The following is a 22,361-nucleotide window of genomic DNA, read 5'->3' as shown; positions in this document are numbered from 1 at the left end:
AAGTGCAATAAGCACGGACATCACATAAGGAGACCATTGTCCCCAAAGTTTTCTCCAGTCACCAAACATCTCAGTGTCAACACCAGTGTTCCTTCATCTTGGTGTTTAGCACCTTTAAACCAGAAATCGCACGCAACAGCATTCCTGTGGAATCTGTATTGTTGGGGATGGACATGCCACATTGGTCGCCAAGCATGGCGCACACTCCTTGCTGATGTGCCAGCAGTCCATCCAAGGCGATGCGATTCTGGAAGGCCATGAGTGACGTGGCATGGAGTTGTTCTCCAATTGCTGTGAGTCCGGCCTCGGTGTAGTTCCCAAGCTTTTGTATGTCATAGTGGAGGTAGTTAATCCTATCCGCATTTTTGTTAACTGTTATCCATGGGATAATACTTTCCAAACCTGATGCAACCTGATTTACTAGTTTGTATTCGTCTGGTACCCCTCGTGGCACGCTGATGGCATCGATGTCGGTGGGATTGTCTTGCATCATCCAGTCGGGGGCTGGAACTTCTCTCTTCCTTTGGAAGTAGTTTGGGATGTGGTGTTTATCTGCTTCAATGATAGCATTTAGTAACATGTCAACATTCATAGGGTAAATAGATACTGGAATCAGTAATGTCACTACTGCACATGTTCCGCTCATGTTATAAACGATGTCATCGAGGTATTCGTCCTCGCACCACTATCACACGTCTGCTCTAAAGTACTAAGTTGATGGGTGTGTGTTTCCTCCTTCTGTGTTGTAGGTATCTTGATTTTTTTTACATGTCTACAATATTTGAACTCAACGTGACCTACATTTCTTTGCGGTTCCTTTTAGCTGTACACTGGTGAAATTTGCTCGGGCTACTTTAGTAGAGAATGGTGGGGGCCTTTTTGTCTCATTGACTACTGGGAATATAGTGTTTATATCATATAAACATTCTCGACAAAAACATTCTAATATTCTGAACATTGTCACAATCCGCATCGTCTCCTGTGACAGTTTTTGTTTTCACGTTGTTTGCCTTAGTTCCTGCTTTCATGCTTTTATTTTGTTGTTCTTCCTGTGTTGGTCTGTCCTGCGTTTCGTCACTTTTACTTTCCCGTTCTACGCGCACCTGTTGCCAATTTGATTCTTGTATTTAGTTCAGCCGGGTGCGTCTAGTTTTTGTTGGTTCATTGCATGTTTTACTACGTGTCTTATTCCAGTGCTGCATTCGCCGAACTTTAAAAATAAAGCTAAGCTTTTTCCTGCACCATTCTCCTCATCTCCGCAACCTGGGGTCGCATCGCAACACCCACATGACGAACCGTGACAGAATGAACCAACCAAACGACGACCTCGCGGAGATGGACTTCTGGACTTTGCAGGTTTTCAAGGCAATGGAGGAGGAGTGCGCACAGTTCACTCCGGAGGAGCTGGAGGACATGGTGTGGGGGCCGGACGGCACGCTGATACCCATGGCGTGGGTGCACCGCGGACACGGCGCTGACACACCAGCCCGGCGACGACGCCAACGCGCGTCTCGGCCGGCTCCAGCAAGGCTTCAGCGGGCGAAGCCGTTTCCTCCCTCACCTCCGCGCCAAGCCGGGGCGCACCCCCCCGCTCACGGTGCTTTGGAGTGCCAGCCTGCGACCAAGCGCAAAGAGGCTCCCACTCCATGCAAGCACGTCAATCTCCCGCCGCCCTCTTCCGGATTCCCGTTGCCTCCGGTGCAACACGAAGAGGAGTACGGCACACTTCCCCCCCCGTGCCCGAACCACGCAGCCCAAGGGGTTCCCAAACCCCGGCTCTCGTGCCAAGCTGCATGGCGCCACAGATTCCCCCAGTGCCCAAGCCACGCAGCTTCAAGGTTTCCCAAAACCCGGCTCCCGTGCCAAGCTGCGTGACTCCCCGGATTCCTCCTGTCCCAAAGCCACGCAGCCTCAAGGGTTCCCAAACCCCGGCTCCCGTGCCAAGCTGTGTGACGGCCCAGATCCCTCCTGTCCCAAAGCCGCGCAGCCTCAAGGTTCCCCAAAGCCCGGCTCCCGTGTCAAGCTTTGTGACTCCCCGGATTCCCCCTGTGCCCAAGCCGTGCAGCCCCAAGCCCCAGCATTCCCTGGCTCCCGTGTCCAGCGGCTTGATGCTCCAGACCCCCCCAGTGCCCAAACCCCGCCTGCGGTCTTTTTTAGACCTGGTCCGGGCAGCAGAGCAGGCGGAACTCAAGACCCTCCTCCAGTTCCCCCTCCTCCCGTCCCTGGTTCCTCGTCCAGCGGCATACAGCGTCTGGAATCCGCCTTCGGAAGGGGGGGCTAGTACGACCAGCCGTGCGTTGGAGGACACACGTCACACCTCGTCTGTGGAGTGTGGGGATGATGCCCTCTGCTGGTCGCCCAAGGAGGAACAGCCCGCCGGACCGCCAGCGCAACCGGTTCTTCCAGCTAACCGGGATGTGCTGCCCGGTACGTTTCCTCCGGACCAAGACTCACATTCCTCTTCCTCTTTTCCACAGTCCAGCCAAGACAGCGGGACTGCCCCTCCTCCTCCGGCGTCACCGATCCCACGGCAGGACGCCACGCCTCCTCCTCTTCCGGCGCCACCGATACCACGGCAGGACGCCACGCCTCCTCCTCTTCCGGCGTCACCGAGACCACGGCAGGACGCCGCGCCTCCTCCTCTTCCGGCGTCACTGAGACCACGGCAGGACGCCACGCCGCCTCCTCCGGCGCAACCTCTTTCACGGCGGGCTGGCCTCCCCTGCCAGGCCCACCACCCTGGCCGCCCCCCAGAGGGGTCCATCCAGGGCTTCCGCTGGGCCTGCCGTCATGGGCGTCCTCCAGAGGAGCCCGGTCCCCTTCGGGCTGCTCACCCTTCAGGCCGCCCTCCTGCGTGGCCCTGCCGCCCTGGCCGACCTCCGGAGAGGTCCGGCCAGCAGCCCACCTCCAGTCCTCCCACCTCCCTTCCCTTTTCGTTTGCGGACATTTTAGGACGTCTGGGATCCGTCCTTGAGGGGGGGGTACTGTCACAATCCGCATCGTCTCCTGTGACAGTTTTTGTTTTCACGTTGTTTGCCTTAGTTCCTGCTTTCATGCTTTTATTTTGTTGTTCTTCCTGTGTTGGTCTGTCCTGCCTTTCGTCACTTTTACTTTCCCGTTCTACGCGCACCTGTTGCCAATTTGATTCTTGTATTTAGTTCAGCCGGGTGCGTCTAGTTTTTGTTGGTTCATTGCATGTTTTACTACGTGTCTTATGCCAGTGCTGCATTTGCCGAACTTTAAAAATAAAGCTAAGCTTTTTCCTGCACCATTCTCCTCATCTCCGCAACCTGGGGTCGCATCGCAACACCCGCATGACAAACCGTGACAAACATGATGGTGACAGTGTGGACATTTTTGTCATTACTTCAGGGACTCAAGTAGCATTGATCAGTGCTGGTACAATCTGGAGAAGTGGGGTCATGGTCATACATGCAACACAACTAATATTTTTAACATAGTTTGCTGCACTTTTTGCTGCTTGTTCAATGTTTAAAACCCAGTTGTTAAAAGTTCCTGAAAAACCTGTAGCTACTAACATTTAAAAATCTACTGATGCATCTGTTTTCATGATGGTGATGCCTTCCATTTTTACTATTGGATTCATTACAATAATCATATAGAAATAAACATTTAGTAATTATTATATTATTTATAGCTTAACCCGACTACAATAGTTATTGGTAAGCCGGGGGACATTTTGGTTACTGTTTCATTTTTGTGCCATTCTGCTACAGTGCCCTCAAAACCAGGATGCATTGTTGGGTTTTCTGGCCAAGGGTATGTGCTATAACCTTCACTGCTCAGCACGATGCCCCAGAGTCTAGGACTCTGAAGTCCCCTGCGTCACAGACGGGTCTTTACCTTCCTTGTCAGACTCCCGAACAATGACTAGTTTACAATGCGATTGATGTACCTCTTTTTGCAATTTCAATGTCGTCAATGTCGTTAACAATACTTGATAAGGTTCTTCCCACTTGGAAGAGTGTCAGTGTTTTCTTTTTACACTTATAAAACAATAAAGTCCATGTGTATTACTTGAAATAAATATTGTGGTTTTTGAAATTGGCCACACCGAGGTCGCAAGCTGCCCTGGGCATTGTGTTTTGCACACGTTAAACACGCTCTACAAATTTTTTGGAATAAGAATTAAATTCATACATAGTAAAGTGGGTGTTAATAGTGTGGCACATCCCTCCTGTTGAGACATGTGTAAAACCATGGCTCAAAATAGCGTCCCACTTATGCAAATTTTTTGGCAAGATTGTTTTATTATCTGTCGACATATTAACATTTTTGTCCAGGGTTGCTTTATTCCTAAGACAGTGGTCAATTTCTTGCTTTGGACTCTGTTGTTGCATGTCTGCCAGAATCTCAAAGTCTACTTGTAATTTTTTAGTGTTAAGATGGTTCAGTTCCTTTAGTGCTGCTTGTTTTATCATTTTATCAGCGAACGCATTTCCTAAGGATATCGGATCAGTATTATTTGTAATATGTGTCATGCATTTACATACAGCAATTTGTTTTGGCAATTGCACTGCTTCTAGTAATGCTGTTAGTAATCCGTCATGAGTTACTGGTTTTCCCGTTGATGTTATCATACCTCTGTTTTGCCAATATTGTGCAAAGGTATGTACTGTTCAATATACATATTGGCTATCAGTATAAATTGTCACCTTTTGACCTTTCATTAATTTGCATGCTTCTGTAAGCGCTACTAATTCTGCTGCTTGCACAGAATAAGAGGATGGTAAATGTTCTGCTTTCAACACCATATCTTGTGTAACAACTGCATAGCCTGTTATTGTTTGTCCAAAATTATTTTTCTTCAAGGAACCATCTTCAAAATCTCCTCTTTTTGTTAGTGCCTGACCTAATATGTCTGGTCTACACTTTGTAGTTTGTGTTGTTAGTTCATAACAATCATGTGGTTGGCCTTCCTCAGGGAGTGGTAGAAGGGTAGCTGGGTTGAGCGTGGTGCATCGCTCAAGTGTTAAATGTGGTTGGGACAAAAGTGTTGCCATGCAAGACAGATGTCCAGCAGGAGACAAAAATGTCACGTTAGTCTGTAATAGCAGGGTGGAAACTGCATGAGGTACTTTCAGTACGAGTAGATGGAATAATACAATGGTTGCACTTGTTTCCACGGCTATAGATGCTGCTATTACAGCCCGCACACAAGGTTATGTAAAGACCTTTACAATCTACTGTTTGTATAAATGTTTTGCTGTAATCAGGTAGTGCTAGAATCATACTTCCTACCAGTATATATATATATATATATATATATATACTTCCTACCAGTATATATATATATATATATATATATATATATATATATATATATTATTTTTTTTTTTTTAAGCACAGAATGCTTTTTCTGCCTCATTCCACTATAAGGGTGCTGTCATTTTTAAGTCTGTTTTATATGTTATGTTTGTTAATGGTGACACTATTTGTGCATAGTTTGGAATCCAACATCTACAATAATTAGTGAGTCCTAAAAAGGACATCATTTGTTTTTTCGTTTGTAGTTTAGCTGCATTTAAGATTGCTTGTTTTCTGTCTGTTAGAATGGTTCGCCCTTGTCCTGTCAACTGATGCCCTAAATACTTCACTGATTGCTTACAAAATTGTCTTTACTCACTTTATGGCCTTCTTTTGCTAAATGGTGTAATAAGGCTATTGTGTCTTCTTCACATGACTTCCTATCTTGTGACGCTAGTAGGATGTCATCTACATATAATAATATCTGGCTTTCATTTGGGGGTTCAAACGTGGACATACTGGCCATCATTGCTTGTGAATAAATTGTCGGGCTTTCACAATATCCTTGTGGTAAGCGTGTGTACGTAATATATATATATATATATATATATATTTTTTTTTTTTTTTATTTTTTTTGCAAACGTAAATGCGAACCTGAACTTTCTTTCTCTATTTGAATGGAGAAGAATGCATTACTGATGTCTACTATGGTGAACCATGTGACATCTGTTGGTAAAGAATTTAACAATGTGTGTGGGTCAGGCACACAAGGTGCTCTTGCCACCACAGCTTGATTTACAACTTGTCCTGTATCATTCTCCATCCCACAGAGAGTGACACTTTTTCTAACTGGGAAAATAGGGATGTTACATGGTGGGTTATCGCATTCTACTAAGACTTTAGCTTTTAACAAATCTTCTATTGCTGGTTTTATTCCTTCATATGCATTTAGTTTTATTAGGTGTACTTGTAATTATACTACTGGTTCATCATTTGGTTCTGGTTGTATTTGTTAAGACAAGCCTAGTCATGCTGAATATAGCTTTTGGTTCCTTTTTGACTTGTGGTTTTCCACTTTTTTTCCCATCTTGGGAATAATTTAGTCCCTGTTGTGATGAGCTTCCTAGGGAAAACTAACAACAGGGTTGTTTGTCAGTGAGAGAGTAATGAACTTTTCTTTGAGGTAATTCTCAAGCTTCTACCCCGGTGAGGGCGGAGAATTCTTGCCTCTGCTTCCTCAAAGACTTACTCTTTTTCTCACCCATTAATATGAAGACCTGTCTAGTGACAAAATCTCCCATTCACACACTCATCCGTACTTTGAAAACGTTTTCGCGTTCAAACCCCGAAAAGGTCTTTAACCGCGGAGGCTCTCCTTTCCTAGCCTAGCATGACCGTCAACTCCGTCTTTGCACAAAGAACTGCTAACTCGGTCTTACTGCGAGAGACCGCCAACTCCGCCTCATTACAAAGGACCGCCAACTCCGTCTTTTACAAAGGAAAGCCCGTCAAAATGGCTCCTTCCTCTTGCACAAGACTGCCAAGTCCGCCCTATTGCAAAAGACTGCCAAGTCCGCCTTATCACAAAAGACCGCCAGCTCGTCTTCCTACAGAAGACTGCCGAGTCCGTCTCTTTGCTTGCCAGCGAATAGTATACACAAGGCTTTAGCACCGGGTGACAAACCTTATTGACCCGAGGGACGCACTCAGTTCTAGAGGTCAAGAACCCTTCTGGCCTCCCTGCATTGGTTGCCTGTTCGCTTTAGGATTCAATCTGAGATTTTATTGTTTCCTATTCGACCTTTTAGTTTTGGATTAAATTCAATTTGTACCTTCATTTATTGTATTTTATTTTTACCTTTTATTTTACTAGCCTGTCCAGCACTTTAGAAACTCTGTTTATAAAATGTGCTATATCAATAAAGTGGATTGGATTAATGGGCTGCATGTGGCCGCCAGGTCTCAGTTTGCCCACCCCTGCTTTAACACAAAGGGACAACGCCCTTTCACTCACACTCTGATCAAAATTGTCTTACTGCTTGTTGTCTTCTCTTCCGTCGGTATCCCGTCAACCTTCAGCTTCCAGTTGTTGAGCTGAGAAGACAGCCCATCAAAGGGTTTTGTCTGCCGTGGCCACGGTCTTTCTGTCTCGTCCGCTCCACAACTGGACTCCTCAGGTGTCTTGGGATCCAGCTCGAAGGACCAAATAAAGGTCAGGTTCAAAGTCCTGTGACACTTGTAAAAACACTTAAATACAAAAGAGACAGACAACAATATTCAAAGTTTACCCAGTGACATGCCGCTCCACTGTGAGTATGCCATTCATGCTCCTCTCTTTTTATTTTCTTTAGGAGGTCCCTAATACATGGTCGTGCAACTCTAAGGGGAGGGGGAAGCAAGCAGTTGCACAAGCTGTACTTGTTGTCTATGTGTGTGTGTGTGTATGTGATAATAATTACTTTTTGTGCATGTGTTCTTATCTTGGCCCATTTTGCATGATGAAACTTCTTCAAGGTTGCTGCTGGCATTCCCAGGCACCTGCAAGATTAGTGGTGTTGGGAGTAGCTGGTCAGCGTCTGGGAATGCTGCTTCAAAAGACTCAAGACTATTGTCTATTGTGTCACGATGTGGGCGTCACCCCCTCGTGACAGCTCTCTTAGTTTCCTTCTTTCCTTCTGTTCCAGTTTCCATGCCCTTATTTTGGTATCCACTTCCTTTGTCGTTCTCTTCCGTTTTCCTTACCCCTGCTCGTTTCACACACCTGCTTCTAATTTCATTATCCCTATTTAGTTCAGGTGCGTGCTCTTTCAGTTGTGGCTTCATTCTGTCACGCAACACCGCCAAGCGCGATCGTGACAGAATGAGGCCACAACTGAAAGAGCACGCACCTGAACTAAATAGGGATAATGAAATTAGAAGCAGGTGTGTGAAACGAGCAGGGGTAAGGAAAACGGAAGAGAACGACAAAGGAAGTGGATACCAAAATAAGGGCATGGAAACTGGAACAGAAGGAAAGAAGGAAACTAAGAGAGCTGTCACGAGGGGGTGACGCCCACATCGTGACATATTGTCTATTACACTCAAACGGCAACAATGGAGATTTGGTTATTTTAGACACAAACATATAAAAAATAGTAGGGTGTCTTTTTTTCTTTTACAACTGAATTTTATATGTATGACATGAACTATTACTACTCTTAAATGCTCTAACCATATTTATACTTTTTAAACTGTTTTTTGTAAAACCACGTTACCTTATCTTTTATGTACCTTACACTCACACCACCCTTTTCTGCTTATAGCATGTCAACTGCCATGCAAGTCTGGAAGGCCATCAGAGAAGTAGATAAATGCTACACTAACTGCTCTGAACGCTTCTTCAGTTTGATTAGAGAGACGCTGAAAGTTATAATGCAGAAAATGAATCACTTCGGTATTATGGTTAATGGAAATCAAAGGGATGAACTGGAACAGCAAAACTGGATATAACGTGATCTATAATTTTATACTCCTCTGGGACGCCACGAGGGATACCTATGGCGTCAATGTACGTCGGGTTGGGGGTGTCTAACCAGGGTGAGGTTGACACACCTCGCCTGGTCCTCAGGGCGGCCGGTGGCACGAGGTGAGACCCTACGGAAGTAGCACTATGCACTAGGCGCTCCACATCTACTGACAGTACTGTCATTGGAAGAAGGAAAGAAATAGGGGCACAAACACCAGTCATGTTCTCGGTCAGTAACCTATCACTCACGCCGGGTCCACCGCACCACCACCAGAGGTCAGCCCTGAGTATCGGCCGGAAGAAGGCATCCATCTCGAAGGTAGAATTACACCAAGAGATATTAATGCCGGGTTGTACCAATGGGGAACCTGTGGAAACGGTAATGCACATAAATTTACCTTTCGCCACTGTGCTGCTGAATATGGGCTTACCTTTGACCTCTGTAACCTCGGGGTGCGCTATGGCGAATGGCCGACAATTAGCCAAGGCTGCTTCTGGAGCAGTGGATGTATTCATCAGGGACACTCGGCGGAAATCACAGCGGGAACTATTTGCAATAAGGGGCCCACTCCCAGGCACGCTAAACAATTTGTTTTCCTTGTTTTAGCTTGTTCCACCATCAAAAGCCAATTGTTAAACTGTCCCGAAATACCTGTCAAGAGCACAAACAAGGTGTCCACCAGGTACCCACTTATCGCCCTCAGACCCCAGTGTACCGATTGAGTCTGCTTCGGGGTACATAAAATAAAAAAAAAAACATAAAATATTGCAATGGTGTCCAGTGGCTGGTTAGCTCAGTTGGTCAGAGCGTGGTGCTAATAACGCCAAGGTCACGGGTTCAACCCCCGTACTAGCCACTTCTTTATGTGCTCCAGGAACAACAACTTACCGGCCCCCATAACCGACATCACACCACCCACCCTCGACAAGGCCGGGGAAAGGTAAAGAAAACAACATGTCAAAGCAGAGCGGCAACAAACCTCTTGGTCAAGGAGCAGATCAATGGGGGCAGTGGACCCCATTATCCTCTTCAGACCACGAGTGCAGAGAATGTGGACCGTGAAGAAACAACAAAAGCCCCCGTTGACAACAATTAACAGTACACCACCACAAGGAAAACAGCATGGCGGCGACAAAAGCCCAAAACCCCCCAGGCCCCATAACCAACAGCGCACAACCCAGTCAACTGCGAAACACCCCCATCAAGGCTGCCAACCTACCGGGGAAAGGTAAAGAAAACAGCATGGCAAAGCAGAGCAGCGGCAAACCTCTCACCCACCGTGACTGCATGAGGGCAGATGACCCCATTGTCCGAGAACCAAAATTTCGACCACAAGCACAGAGAATGCGGTCTGTTAAGGATGAGTTAGTTGATTTGAGCTGGAAACATTTGATGCAATGGTGTCCTGTGGTTGGTTAGTTCAGTTGGTCAGAGCGTGGTGCTAATAACGCCAAGGTCACGGGTTCAACCCCTGTACTGACCATCCATCTTTATGTGCTCCAGGAACAACAAAAGCCCACGGCGACAACCCACTGGTCTCCATAACCAACATCACCCCACCCACCTGTGAAACACCCTCGACAAGACTGCCGAAAGACCGGGGAAAGGTAAAGAAAACAGCACGTCAAAGCAGAGCGGCAACAAACCTCTTGGTCACCAAGACTGCAAGGAGCAGATCAAAGGTGGCAGTGGACCCTATTATCCTCTACCCAAAATTTTACATCACAAGTGCGGAGAATGCGGACCGTGAAGGAACAAAAAAGCCCTCGTCCACAACACCCCGCCCCTCATAACCCCCCCGGTCCCCATAACCAACAGCGCACAACCCAGTCAACTGCGAAAACACCCGCATCATGGCCGCCAACTGACCGGGGAAAGGTAAGTATTTGCCCAAGCAGGGGCTTGTTGGTCTAGTGGTATGATTCTTGCTTAGGGTGCAAGAGGTCCCGAGTTCAATTCTCGGACAAGCCCTCCCTCCGTGGTGTAATGTTTAGCACCCCAGACTTTGAATCCAGTGGTCTAAGTTCAAGTCTTGGTGGAACCAAGGGATTGTCCTGTTGCCCTTGTATTTTGAGGGCAAAAAAGAGGCGTTTGCAAGTGGACCTGAGACCCTGTCACTGGTCACCTGAACAGGGACTTGAATCCGGGACACTCAGATCAAAAATCTAACCTTCAGGTGACTGGCTCAACCTTTGCTGATATTTGGCTTGTCCATGTGGGCAGTTTAAGACCTCATTCGATCTTGGAGGTGTCAATTTCGGGACCTGCCTCTTTCATTCCACTTCTTCTTCCTCCTCCAGTCATCCCCACCCACCGCGGCTGAAGCAGTGGCAATACAGCCTGGACAACAGTGTCAGTGTGAGCCCATAGAGGGTTACCTGAATCCCTCTTTGACAGAGCCCCTCTTGAAATTGATTTTTTTTTTTTTGGTCCGTCCAGCCATTGGGGCAGATAGTATTGTTGATCTAAATGCCCTTACATGCTAAACAGATTTGCTCTGTGTCAGGAAAGGTGTTGGCTACAACTTTCCTGCACCATGAAATTTTATTTGCCGTTATTTGATGTTTTTGTTATGCGCATTTGGAGCGACCGGACCGGAGCAAGAAGAAACACAGAAAAGAAGAAGAGAAGGTGGGGTGGGGGGGGGAGGCAGTAGAGAGAGAGACAAAAACAGCAGCAACAAGAATTCCCATAACAACAACAGTGACAAACAGAACAGTTAAATGTCAATGATGGCTAAGGGTCACAATAGAGATGATATCAGTGAAGTGAAACAGTCCAACTTACCAGCAGCAATAGTAACAATGAAGACATGAACCATGATAGTGAACACAATTACAGCCATACAGTTACAGTAATTAAAATCTCACTGCTTGACATCATTTTTACTGTAATAATAGCATACCAATAGCATATAGACATCAGGGATAAGATGGTAGATTGTGTAGAGAAGCACCCATGTGCTGTGAGTGTCCATATGGAGGTGTGTACTTCTGTGTATATATTCATATATGTGTGCGTAAGCGTGCTTGTGTATGTGAATGCGAGTGTGTGAATGTGTAATTGTCACTGAGAATGACAAAAGGAGAGAGACTGCCTTCTACCACCCAGCAAACCCCGCCCCGCGCAGCCAGGTCAAGCCCCCACCACCAGAGATCCTCCGGCCCCGTGGGTGTGGGCAAAGCCAGGGCCGACTCCCCAAGACCCGCCCCCGAAGCATCTCCCTGAAGAGACCAGCAAGAGGCCATGGAGGAGCAATCCCAACCGGCAACAGGGCGCCAGCAGGCCGGAGGAGAGCTGCACCCCCGAGACCAGCGGGAGACCATACCCCACTAGGGCAGAAGGGCATCGAGGGCCACACACCGGTGGGCACAGGGGCACCCTCGCCAACCGGGAGGGAGCCCATCCACGGCCGGAGGCGCCGCCCCCCACACACCCCCAGGAAGCAGAACCCGGCCCGCCCCAGGTAACCCCAGGCCTGACTACCGAAACAGGACCGCCCCGGCCAGGACAGAAGAGGCCCGGGCACACTGCCCCATGGAGGACCGGGCGGTAGAGATGGAACGCCCTGCGCCAGACCCCCGCAGAGCCCCCCCGTATATCTATATAGCCATATACACACACGCACACCCACACATATATATATAATTATAATAAAACTAATCATTATTTATCTAAGTATTTAAAACAATAAATACATAAAATAATCTCAGACACACACAAGCACACACTGTGGACGTCCCCGGGTTGGGCGTCCGGGGCATCACAGGGCGGGGCACCCAGGGGTCCCAGACCCACAACCATGCCCCGAGCCCAGGGAGGTACGGACCGCCAAGGCATAGCACCCCCAGACTCCCCTCGACCACGGCATCGGGGCTACGGCAGTGTGGCAGACAAAGGAGCGGGCGAGGGGAGGAGGCCCGCACATGAGCAAGCAGAGGGGGCGTGCAGGCGAGTGGTAAGGCGCTCCACCGCGCCGGCCGACACCCGCCGGGCAGCTCACCCCCGTGAGGGAGAGCCATAGCTCCAAGTCATGGGGAGGCCAAGCACCAGAGCCGAGGAGTTAAGACCAGGGCAAGGCCACCGACGGACCCCACCATCCACCGGGAGGGCCGACCTCCCCCCCGCCCCCAGAACCAGCAGCGCTCCACCCACGTACCGGAGAACCATCCCTGACGAGCCCTAAGGCAAGACTGGGGATGGGCAAAGACAGGGACAGCGATGCAGCAGAGCATAGGACCAGTGGCAGCAGACACCCAAACGCCCAGAAGAGCACCTTCCCCCCAGCAGGCCCCACTCCAAGGAGCATGTCCCCCATCCCCACACGCCACCCAGGCCCCTGTCCCCATGAGCAGGATCAGGCCCCCTCCCAACACACAGCCCGGTCCCCGCAGCAGCCACCACAGCACAGCAATGCCAAGCCACCACCGTAGACTTCAGGCCACCAGCAGCGCGGACCCCACTGCCTGGAGGCCGGTGAACGACCCCCAAGGGCACGTTGGTGCCCGCGACCCAGGACAGACCCAGGGAGGTAGCGCCAACCATGACCCTAGGGCAAGCCCCGGCATCAGCTGGTTTGAAATTGACTTTTAATTACTGAAGTGTGTGTGAGGGTTGCCTTGCTTTTATGCTTTTAAGGATGTTCTTTTTCGTTGGCAGGTGCTGAGGGCCCAGAGCGGCAGCGGTTTCCCTGTTGGTCCCCTTTTTTCCCATTTTTGGTTTACTGAGTCACGGGTGCAGTGTGGTTTGGATCCCTCCCATTATGTTACCGCTGTCGTGCTAAGCCCCAGCCCAGGCCTCTTTTCTTTTTGACTCCTCCCATCACCACTTTATTTGTATTATTCATGGTTTGTCACTCATTTTAAGATAATCGTTTAATAAAATAACTATTTTTATCATTGTAAATCACAATCTTGTTCTGTGGGATTTTGGGGATTAATGTAGAGTTTGTGATTGATCAAACCTGTTACATCCTGGGGTGAAAGTCCCCATGTGGCGTTGTCAGCAAACTACCTACCCCGCTCGCTTTGCCACACACGCAATGACACCACAGCCCCTCCATGCAGGCCAGTGATGCACCCAATCAGTCATCTGGGAAATATGGATTGTGTGTCCAAACTGGGGACAGATGCTTGTGTATACACCTTCAGAGATCAAGCACATGTCCTTGTTCCCATGTTTTTGTAAAAGTAGGAATTGAACGGCCATGTTTCACCCAGTTTCGAACCGGGGATCTTTTACATGTGAATGGGGATCAATGGGGAATGGGCTGTGAAGAGGACTGGCGAGGTCACAAAGCAGTTGCCAAACAATGAATCACGACGATGTGTCCAAAGTGGGGGCAGAATGACAATTGTCCAAATGGACTTCTCCTTTGTAGGGAAAATTGTAGTTCATATAACATGTTCCAGAAATAATGGGCTTTTTTTCAACAAAACAAGAAATCACAATTGGAAATGAGGCTTGAAAGGTTTAAAAGCCAGCTGTGAAGAAAGCACCTGAGCCAACCTCAGGCTCACCTTAATGTCTTAGTGAACTCAAGGTTGGCTGGATGGGCGGGATTTTGAAGTTAAGGTCCTTTTTCCAAACTATTTGCCAAGTCACAATGCAAATCAGGATTATGCTGAAAACCGTGCTTGAAACAGGGACCTTTAGATCTTCAGTATAACGCCCTCCCACCTGAGATATTTCAGCTGCTAAAGTGGCTCTCAGTCTGGGCTAAAAGTAGGGCAGTGTGACACTGGGTCTGTGCCACATAAGTTGCTGTGTACCTGGTCCAGTATGTTGTCATCTTGGGTTGGAATGTCCCCATGCTGGTAACGGGTGGGGAATACAGTCCGTTGATGAGAATAAGTGGTGCAGAAAATGGATGGATTTCATTGGTTGAAGTCTCCAGCTACCATAAAATTGTTCATGGTCCACAAGCCTCTGTTTTGAATTCCCCTTTGGCCAATTGACACCACATCAAAGATGGCGGCGCGCACAGACGCAGCGGCTCACGGCTCTCCCTTTCAGTGCTTTTTTGCTTATTTGTGTGTTTGTCTATGGACTCTATCCACGTATACATCGGCATTACTGTTGGAATAAAGCTGTATATATCATGTAATCACATTCAATAAGCTTGCTTCATATTATCCAAGTTACTATTACATGCACATAGATCACACGTTTGCATAACTCATCACATTCCTTTAGACACTCAATAACAGGATGTCTCCTTGAGACATTCTGCTTTCTCAAAATAAGCTTGATGTCTCCTATCTGTCTTTGCTTTCTCAAAATATGCTTGATGTTGAAACCAGTCTCAACCGTGTGAACTGTTCCCCCTCCCTTGATTGAGACCTATGTAATAGGGCACACCTAAACTCTAATTAATAAAAAGAAGGAGAGCAGAGACTGTTTTCAGAGTAGGTTGGATGAATGTTACTGAACAGTCTCTGATCACTCTCCTTGCAAGCCTATATCTCACGTCTTTGTGTCTTCTTTCACAGTTAGTGATAATGTTCTGGGTTTAACCCTAACAATTACACCACTACACCCGACAGGACCTTGACCGACCAACACAAACTGGCAGTTTGCAGAGACTTTCATCGTCGACACAACATCCCAGACGAACTAGCGAGACCACCGGGCGCCCCGTGGATTGTTGTCGGGTCTGGAAAGAGGCGCAGGCGGCGTCGGGAGCGCAAGCAGAAGCGGGGTCGCAGGTCCGGCCTACTGCTACGGCTACGAAACAACCCACATAAGCCACCCCTGCCCAGCCTGTACCTCACCAACGCCAGAGCCATTACCCACAAAAAGGACGACCTGGAGTTACAGCTCGAGGGAAACCGCTACATTCGTGACTGTTGTGTTCTAATCATCACGGAGACCTGGCTCAAACCGACGATCCCCGATGCTAGCGTGCAGCTAGCCGGCCGCTCTCTACACCGCTGGGATCGAACAGAGAACTCCGGTAAGAGCAGAGGTGGGGGGGTCTGTATTTACGTGCATGAGGATTGGTGCAACAACAGCAAGATCATAGAGACTCACTGCTCCCCTGACATTGAGTACATGTCCGTAAGATGCCGGCCGTATTTTCTCCCGAGGGAGCTAACTGTTGTGATCGTCACCGCTGTTTACATCCCACCGGATGCTAACGCTACTCTCTCTCCTGTTGAACGTCATCAATGAACATCAGCGGGCCCACCCTGATGGCGTTCATATTATAGCCGGGGACTTTAATAAGGCCAATTTAAAGACTGTACTCCCGAAGTTTCATCAGCATGTCAAGTGTCCAACGCGAGGAGCAAACACTCTTGATCATGTTTGCTCAAACATAAAGCACGGCTACAGAGCAACACCACTCCCCCACCTCGGACAGTCAGACCATCTCTCCCTGCTGCTCACTCCTGTATACACCCCCCTCAGACGCAGATCCAGACCCACCAAAAAGATCATCACCACATTGCCAGAAAATGCACTCAGTGAACTTCAGGACTGCCTCCAACACACAGACTGGGACCTATTTCAACATCAGGACCTGGAAACATACACAGTGACAGTACTAGACTATATCAAGTTTTGTATGGGAACTGTGTCTGTGGACAAAGTCATCCGGATTCTTCCAAACCAGAAACCCTGGATGACCAGCCAGGTCTGCTCCCTCCCCAAAGCCTGCAACTCTGCCTTCAGGTCAGGCGACAGAGCTCTGTACAGTACGGCTCGAGCTGACCTGAGAAGAGGAATAAAAACAGCCAAAGCGGACTGCAACAGGAGGATAGAGTCCCACCTCTCCAGCAATAGACCACGAGAGGTGTGGCAGGGACTGCAGAGCATCACTAACTTCAGAGGACGTGATGTGATGTCAGGAGACCTGAGCGTGTCTCTGGCAGAGGAACTCAACAGTTTCTTTGCCCGCTTTGAAACACCACAGCCACACTCATCTTCTCCAGGCCTGCCCCCAGCCCCTCCCCCCCCCTCCCCCATTAACTGTAGGAGAGCATGACGTGACTTTCGCCCTGTTGCCCTCACATCCATAATCATGAAGTGCTTTGAGAGACTGGTCCTCCAGCACATAAAAGGCTGTCTCCTCCCCCCCACTTGACCCCCACCAGTTTGCATACCGGGCGAACAGATCCACAGAGGACGCCATTGCCATAGCCCTGCACGCGGTGCTGAACCACCTGGAACAACAGCACAGCTATGCCAGGATGTATATATATATATATATATATATATATATATATATATATATATATATATATATATATATAGTATATGATTTTTTTAAAATAATAATTTAAAAAAAACGCAGATCTGTGATGTACTGTTGTAAGTTCTATAATAAAAAAATAAAAAAACGTCCGATCTCAGACGCTAAGCAGGGGCCGGCCTGGTTAGTACTTGGATGGGAGACCGCCTGGGAATACCAGGTGCTGTAAGCTTTTTATGGTTTCTGCTCTTGCCTGACAGCAGAGGGCGCTGTTTGACACTTTTTGCTGGAGTCTAGTTTGGCCTGCGTCGCCTTCAAATAGGATCTTTTCAGTTGACCTGGTAGCTTATGGCCATGCTACCCTGAAAACGCCCGATCTCGTCCGATCTCGGAAGCTAAGCAGGGGCGGGCCTGGTTACTACTTGGATGGGAGACCGCCTGGGAATACCAGGTGCTGTAAGCCTAAAAAAAAAAAAAACAATCTCGGAAATTAAACAGGGGCGGGCCTGGTTAGTACTTGGATGGGAGACCGCCTGGGAATACCAGGTGCTTTAAGCTTTTTATGGTTTCTGCTCTTGCCTGACAGCAGAGGGCGCTCTTTGACACTTTTTTCTGGAGTCTAGCCTGCATCGCCTTCAAATAGAATCTTTTCAGTTGACCTGGCACCTTACGGCCATACTACCCTGAAAAAAACGGTGAGAGCAGTTGCAGAGTAGATCACAGAGAGATATTTTTTGAGTTATATTCAGTTTTTTCTTTTCTATTGAAAGTGTTTTTTTTTCTTAAAAATTCTCTTTTGTGAATGTCCTCCCCCACCCCCCAAATTTGTGGCTGGTGGGGGGAGGGGCACTTTTTGTTTTAAACAAGGAGCACAAGTCAAGCTGGTAGCCAGGGAGCCATCAGACAAGGCTGCTGCCTATCCTAGGCAATTAGCTGTGGCAGTGGAAGTCGTGGGTGAGGGGGCCATTGCACCACTGGACAAGGGAATTGTTCTAAACTGTGGAACCATGACAGGATGCAGAATTAAAGGAAGAAATAGATACGAAGTCACAATGAAGGATATGGAGGGTAAAAAGAAGCTCTTGGATGGTCTAAGAATCCAGAATTGCATGTTAATTGCCTCTGAACCATGCAGAGATGAACTGACTGTTTCTTTTTTAAGTCACCCGGTATATATTGTTGGAATTTGACCACCTGTTCTTAGGTCAGTGATTCCTGTGGGTGTCGTGTTGGAGGCAAGAGATGACAACGAACTTGTCAGTTATATGGTTTACTCTCAGACCAGTCAGATTACATATTATCCGCTCCGGGCTCATAAGTCTTTCCCTAACACCTGCAGAGACGTAGGCTTTACTTACAGGTCAGAACAAATGAGTACAGCTAACTGTCCCTGCCCAGCTTTTATTATGCTAAGAAATGTTGGTAGATCTCTGGCGCATCACAGTTGGCCCCCCTCCTCTCCTCGTCCGACGTCTTCTCACCAACGCAGGGCGGGCGGGGTGGAGCGGTGGAGCCAGCCGTTATCGACAGGCCGTGGCTGCCGACGTCATGCTCTCCCGTTCAATACTGAAGACAGTGAAATAATTAAGAAACTGGAGGACTGGGGAGTGACAGTTGTGTCACCAATAAAGAGGAGAAAGTGGCCAGGAATGGACATTTTGGATGGCACGCGCTTCTGCCGCGTCAAATGAAAGGGTCCGCTCACTCCCCTTCGCAACCGAATTCTCAACACTTGAAGGGGAAGAATATTTCAAGGTGATGCACGATAGGCAGGTCAAGGTGTGCAGGCTGTGTATTCAACCTGGGCACATCCTAAGAGAGTGCCCGGAATTCAAGTGCTTCAGCTGCGGTGCACAGGGCCACTACGCCAGGGAGTGCCGTCAATCAAGCGACCCAGCGGGAGATGAGGAGATGCCGGAAGCCAGAATCCAAGCAGAGGCGGTCAGCATGGAGGAGGAAGAGGGGCAAAGGCCTCAGAACGTCAAGATCACTGCAGCAGCAAGGATGGAAGACGAGGAATAGAGTCCGTGAGGGTTCGTGAGGACGGCGCAAATGAGACAGCAGAGCTGAAGCGCAAAAGGAGCGACGGGAATGAAGAGAGTGTGGAAGAGCTAACAGCAGGACGAGAAGACGAGACAACAGGAGAGGACACGGTCAACGAAAGTAAGAATGACATTGCTGACAAGAGGCATAATCATGGGGAGGAAAGAGGGAGGAGAGTGATTGATGGGTTCAAGGTGATTGAGGGAATCTGGGGAGAGGAAAGGGAGCTGGAAGTGTGTGGGGCAACAACGAGTAAAACTAGAGAGAGTCTTAAAGATGTATCGAGTGAGGGAGAAAAGGGTAACGAGGAAGAGACGAAGGGGACATTACATCATTCCCAAGTGAGGAGTCGGATAAGGGGCAGGAGGGTTTGACAGTGCAAGAGGAGATCAAGGGGAGAACAGCTGATCGGAAGGAGACAAAGAAACTGATCAGATTAATGTAGAATTAAAAGTGGGGGGTGTCAGACTTTTCTCCTTCTCACATGAAGTCAATGCTGACGCTTTCCTCATTCAATGGGAACGGACTAAGAAATAAAGAGAGACTGCTTTATGCAATGCAAATATGTAAAGAGGACATTGTTTGTCTGCAAGAGACTAACTGGGATGGGGGGGTTATAGATTATATAGAGAAAGAGTGGATTGGGGAAATATTTGTTAATAATGGAGAGAAGAATGCGAGGGGTGTGGCAATATTAGTTAGGAAGGGAGTGGTGGATGATGTAAAGGAGTGTGGGAAGGATGGGAAGGGGAGGGTTTTAGGGATTGAGTTTCATTATGGTGGCAAAACATATCAGCTATGGAACATCTATGAGAGGGAAAGGAAGGTTTTTTGGGAGTTTGAAGGAGTTCATGGAAGAGAACTGTGTGATGGTCTGGGATTTCAATGTGTGGTGTGGGAGGTTGGATGTGTGCACAGGGATGAGGTTCAGAGATGACAGCTTAGGGGGGTTCTACTGCAAAATATGAGAGCAAATGGAATGGTGGATGTATGGCGGGAACGAAACCCAGCAGGGAAGGTGTTCACAAGGAAACAAGTGGTAGGGGGGGGTGCTCAAACAAAGCAGAATAGATTTGGTTTGGGCAAAAGAAAACATCTTAAACAAGATAGGATCAATCAAATACAAGATGACTGCAATCAGCGATCATGCAATTGTGTGTTTGACTTTATCACAAGGGAGGGAGGGGAGGGGAGGCGGGGTGTGGTGTTTGAATGGAAGCTTACTGCACGACACTAAATATAAAAATCAAGTGGAGACATGCATTGCAATATGGATGAATGATAGTATGTATGAGGATAATGTTGGGGAATGGTGGGAAAGGGTCAAAAGAGCAATTAAAATATTGAGCATAAAATATGGGAGAGATAAGAGCAGGAGAGAGAAAGAAAGAGAAAGGTGGCTGAGGGATGAGCTGGACAAGGAGAATGAAAAAATAGACAATGGGGGAAGTGATCTAACGAAATACATAGCCCTAAAATATGAATTAGAGGATATAGAGGAGAGGAAGTGTAGAGGGGCGATGGTGAGAAGTAGAGCAAGATATGTGATTGAGGGAGAAAAATGTAGTGGATATTTTCTGGGCTTGGAAAAAACAAACCAGAAAAGGAGCTTCATAGGGGAGATAGAGGATGGAGACGGGGGGATCATCACAGATGGATTTGGAATAGTGGAGAGGGTAGAGCAGTTTTATAGGGACCTATTTAAAGAGGAAAAGGTCGACAAAAGAGTCATAGAACAGCTTCTAGAAAAGGTGAGGGTCAAGGTCAGCGAAGGAGATAAATTAATAAGTGAAAGAGAAATAGACAGAAGAGAGATAGATGGAGCAATTAGCGAATTAAAAAGGAATAAAAGTCCAGGTTCGGATGGACTGATAGGAGAATTTTATATTGAGTTTAAAACCATACTAACTCCAGTATTATATAGATTATTCAAGTGGACGGAGGAGACAGGGGAGATACCAAATAGTATAAGAATGGGGGTTATAAGTTTAGTATATAAAAAGGGTGGGAGGGAAAAATTAGAAAACTATAGACCAATTAGTATGTTGAATAATGATTATAAAATACTGGCAAAAGTAATCACAAACAGGTTGAAGAGAGTCATAGGGAAAATTATAGGAAAAACACAATCTTACGGCATACCTGGGAGGGACATCACAGACACAATATGTACGTAGTATTAAGGATGTAATTGATTATATGAAAAAAGGCGGTGGAGGGATTATCATGAGCATAGATTTAAATAAGGCTTTTGACAGGGTGAATCACGAATATTTATTTACATTACTTAAAAGAATAGGGTTTGGAGATAGGCTGGTAGGCTGGATTAAAAGAATGTATAAAAATGCCGTAAGCGTTACAAAAGTTAACGGCGTTCTAACAGGGTTAATAAGATTAGAAAGGTCTGTCAGACATGGCTGCCCGATGTCGGCCTTATTATACTCTCTATCAGCCGAACCGCTGGCATGGCTATTGCAAGGGAACAATAATATTAGAGGGATAAATATACCAGGAGGACAGAGGAGCTTAGTATACCAATATGCAGATGACACAACTATCACAGTAAAAGATGAGGAGAGTGTAGGAGAAGTACTGGAAAGTATAAAAGCCTATGGTAGGGCATCGGGGGCAAAGGTCAACATTGGGAAGTTGGAGATGATGTATATAGGAGTAAGTGAATCAGGGAAGAATGAGATGGGGTTAAAGGTGAAGAAGGACTATATATATGAAGATCTTAGGGATAAATGTGGGGATAGAGGGAGTAGAAGGAAGGGATAGAAAGTACGAAGGAATAACAAACAGTATGAAGAATACATTGAAATTTTGGAAAAAGAGAGGACTAAAATTAAAAGGGAAAGTGGTGGTGGTGAATGCACTGCTAATGAGTAAAATGATCTACGCAATGAGAGTGTTGGATGTGCCTGACAGAGTGGTGAAAGAAGTGGAGGGGTTGGTGAATGACTTTTTGTGGGACGGGAAAGGGGCCAGAATAGCACGGGAGGTTTTAGAGAACGAATACAAGGATGGTGGATTAAAACTAGTAAGTCTAGAATGCAAAAAGAAGGCAATGAGGGTGAAGACAATGGTGAACTATTTAGCTGCTAAGAATGATCACGTGTGGAAGGCTTTTCTGAAGGAAGCAATCAGTCAATGTGGGGGGTGCGGAGAGAGTGGTGTATACATGAAAATGAAAAAAGGAATGTTGAATGGAGTGAGTGAGTTTTACAAAGAGGTGTTGAGTGCATGGGGGGAGTTTGTAAAGAACATAAGCTATGAATGTCAAAATCTAAAACAAATATGGGAACAACCTCTCTTCTTAAATCCAAAAATCACAAGCGACGGAAGAATGA

At 47.3% G+C, this 22,361-nt stretch overlaps 3 non-coding genes across 3 annotated transcripts; all 3 read left to right on the top strand.

Moving 5' to 3' along the window:
* The first annotated feature begins 9,556 nt into the window (after positions 1 to 9,556).
* On the top strand, positions 9,557 to 9,630 carry trnai-aau (transfer RNA isoleucine (anticodon AAU)). Its single transcript has one exon. It is a non-coding gene; the product is annotated as a tRNA-Ile (tRNA).
* A 1,043-nt stretch (positions 9,631 to 10,673) lies between these two features.
* Positions 10,674 to 10,745, top strand: trnap-agg (transfer RNA proline (anticodon AGG)). The gene has a single exon. It is a non-coding gene; the product is annotated as a tRNA-Pro (tRNA).
* A 6,567-nt stretch (positions 10,746 to 17,312) lies between these two features.
* LOC131111161 (5S ribosomal RNA) lies at positions 17,313 to 17,431 on the top strand. The gene has a single exon (XR_009121150.1). It is a non-coding gene; the product is annotated as a 5S ribosomal RNA (ribosomal RNA).
* Positions 17,432 to 22,361: the final 4,930 nt, after the last annotated feature.

The sequence above is a fragment of the Doryrhamphus excisus genome, unplaced genomic scaffold, assembly GCF_030265055.1.
Source record: "Doryrhamphus excisus isolate RoL2022-K1 unplaced genomic scaffold, RoL_Dexc_1.0 HiC_scaffold_24, whole genome shotgun sequence".
NCBI lineage: Eukaryota > Metazoa > Chordata > Actinopteri > Syngnathiformes > Syngnathidae > Doryrhamphus > Doryrhamphus excisus.
The sequence above is the reverse complement of the archived record's forward strand: the minus strand, read 5'-3'. Positions and strand labels throughout refer to the sequence as shown.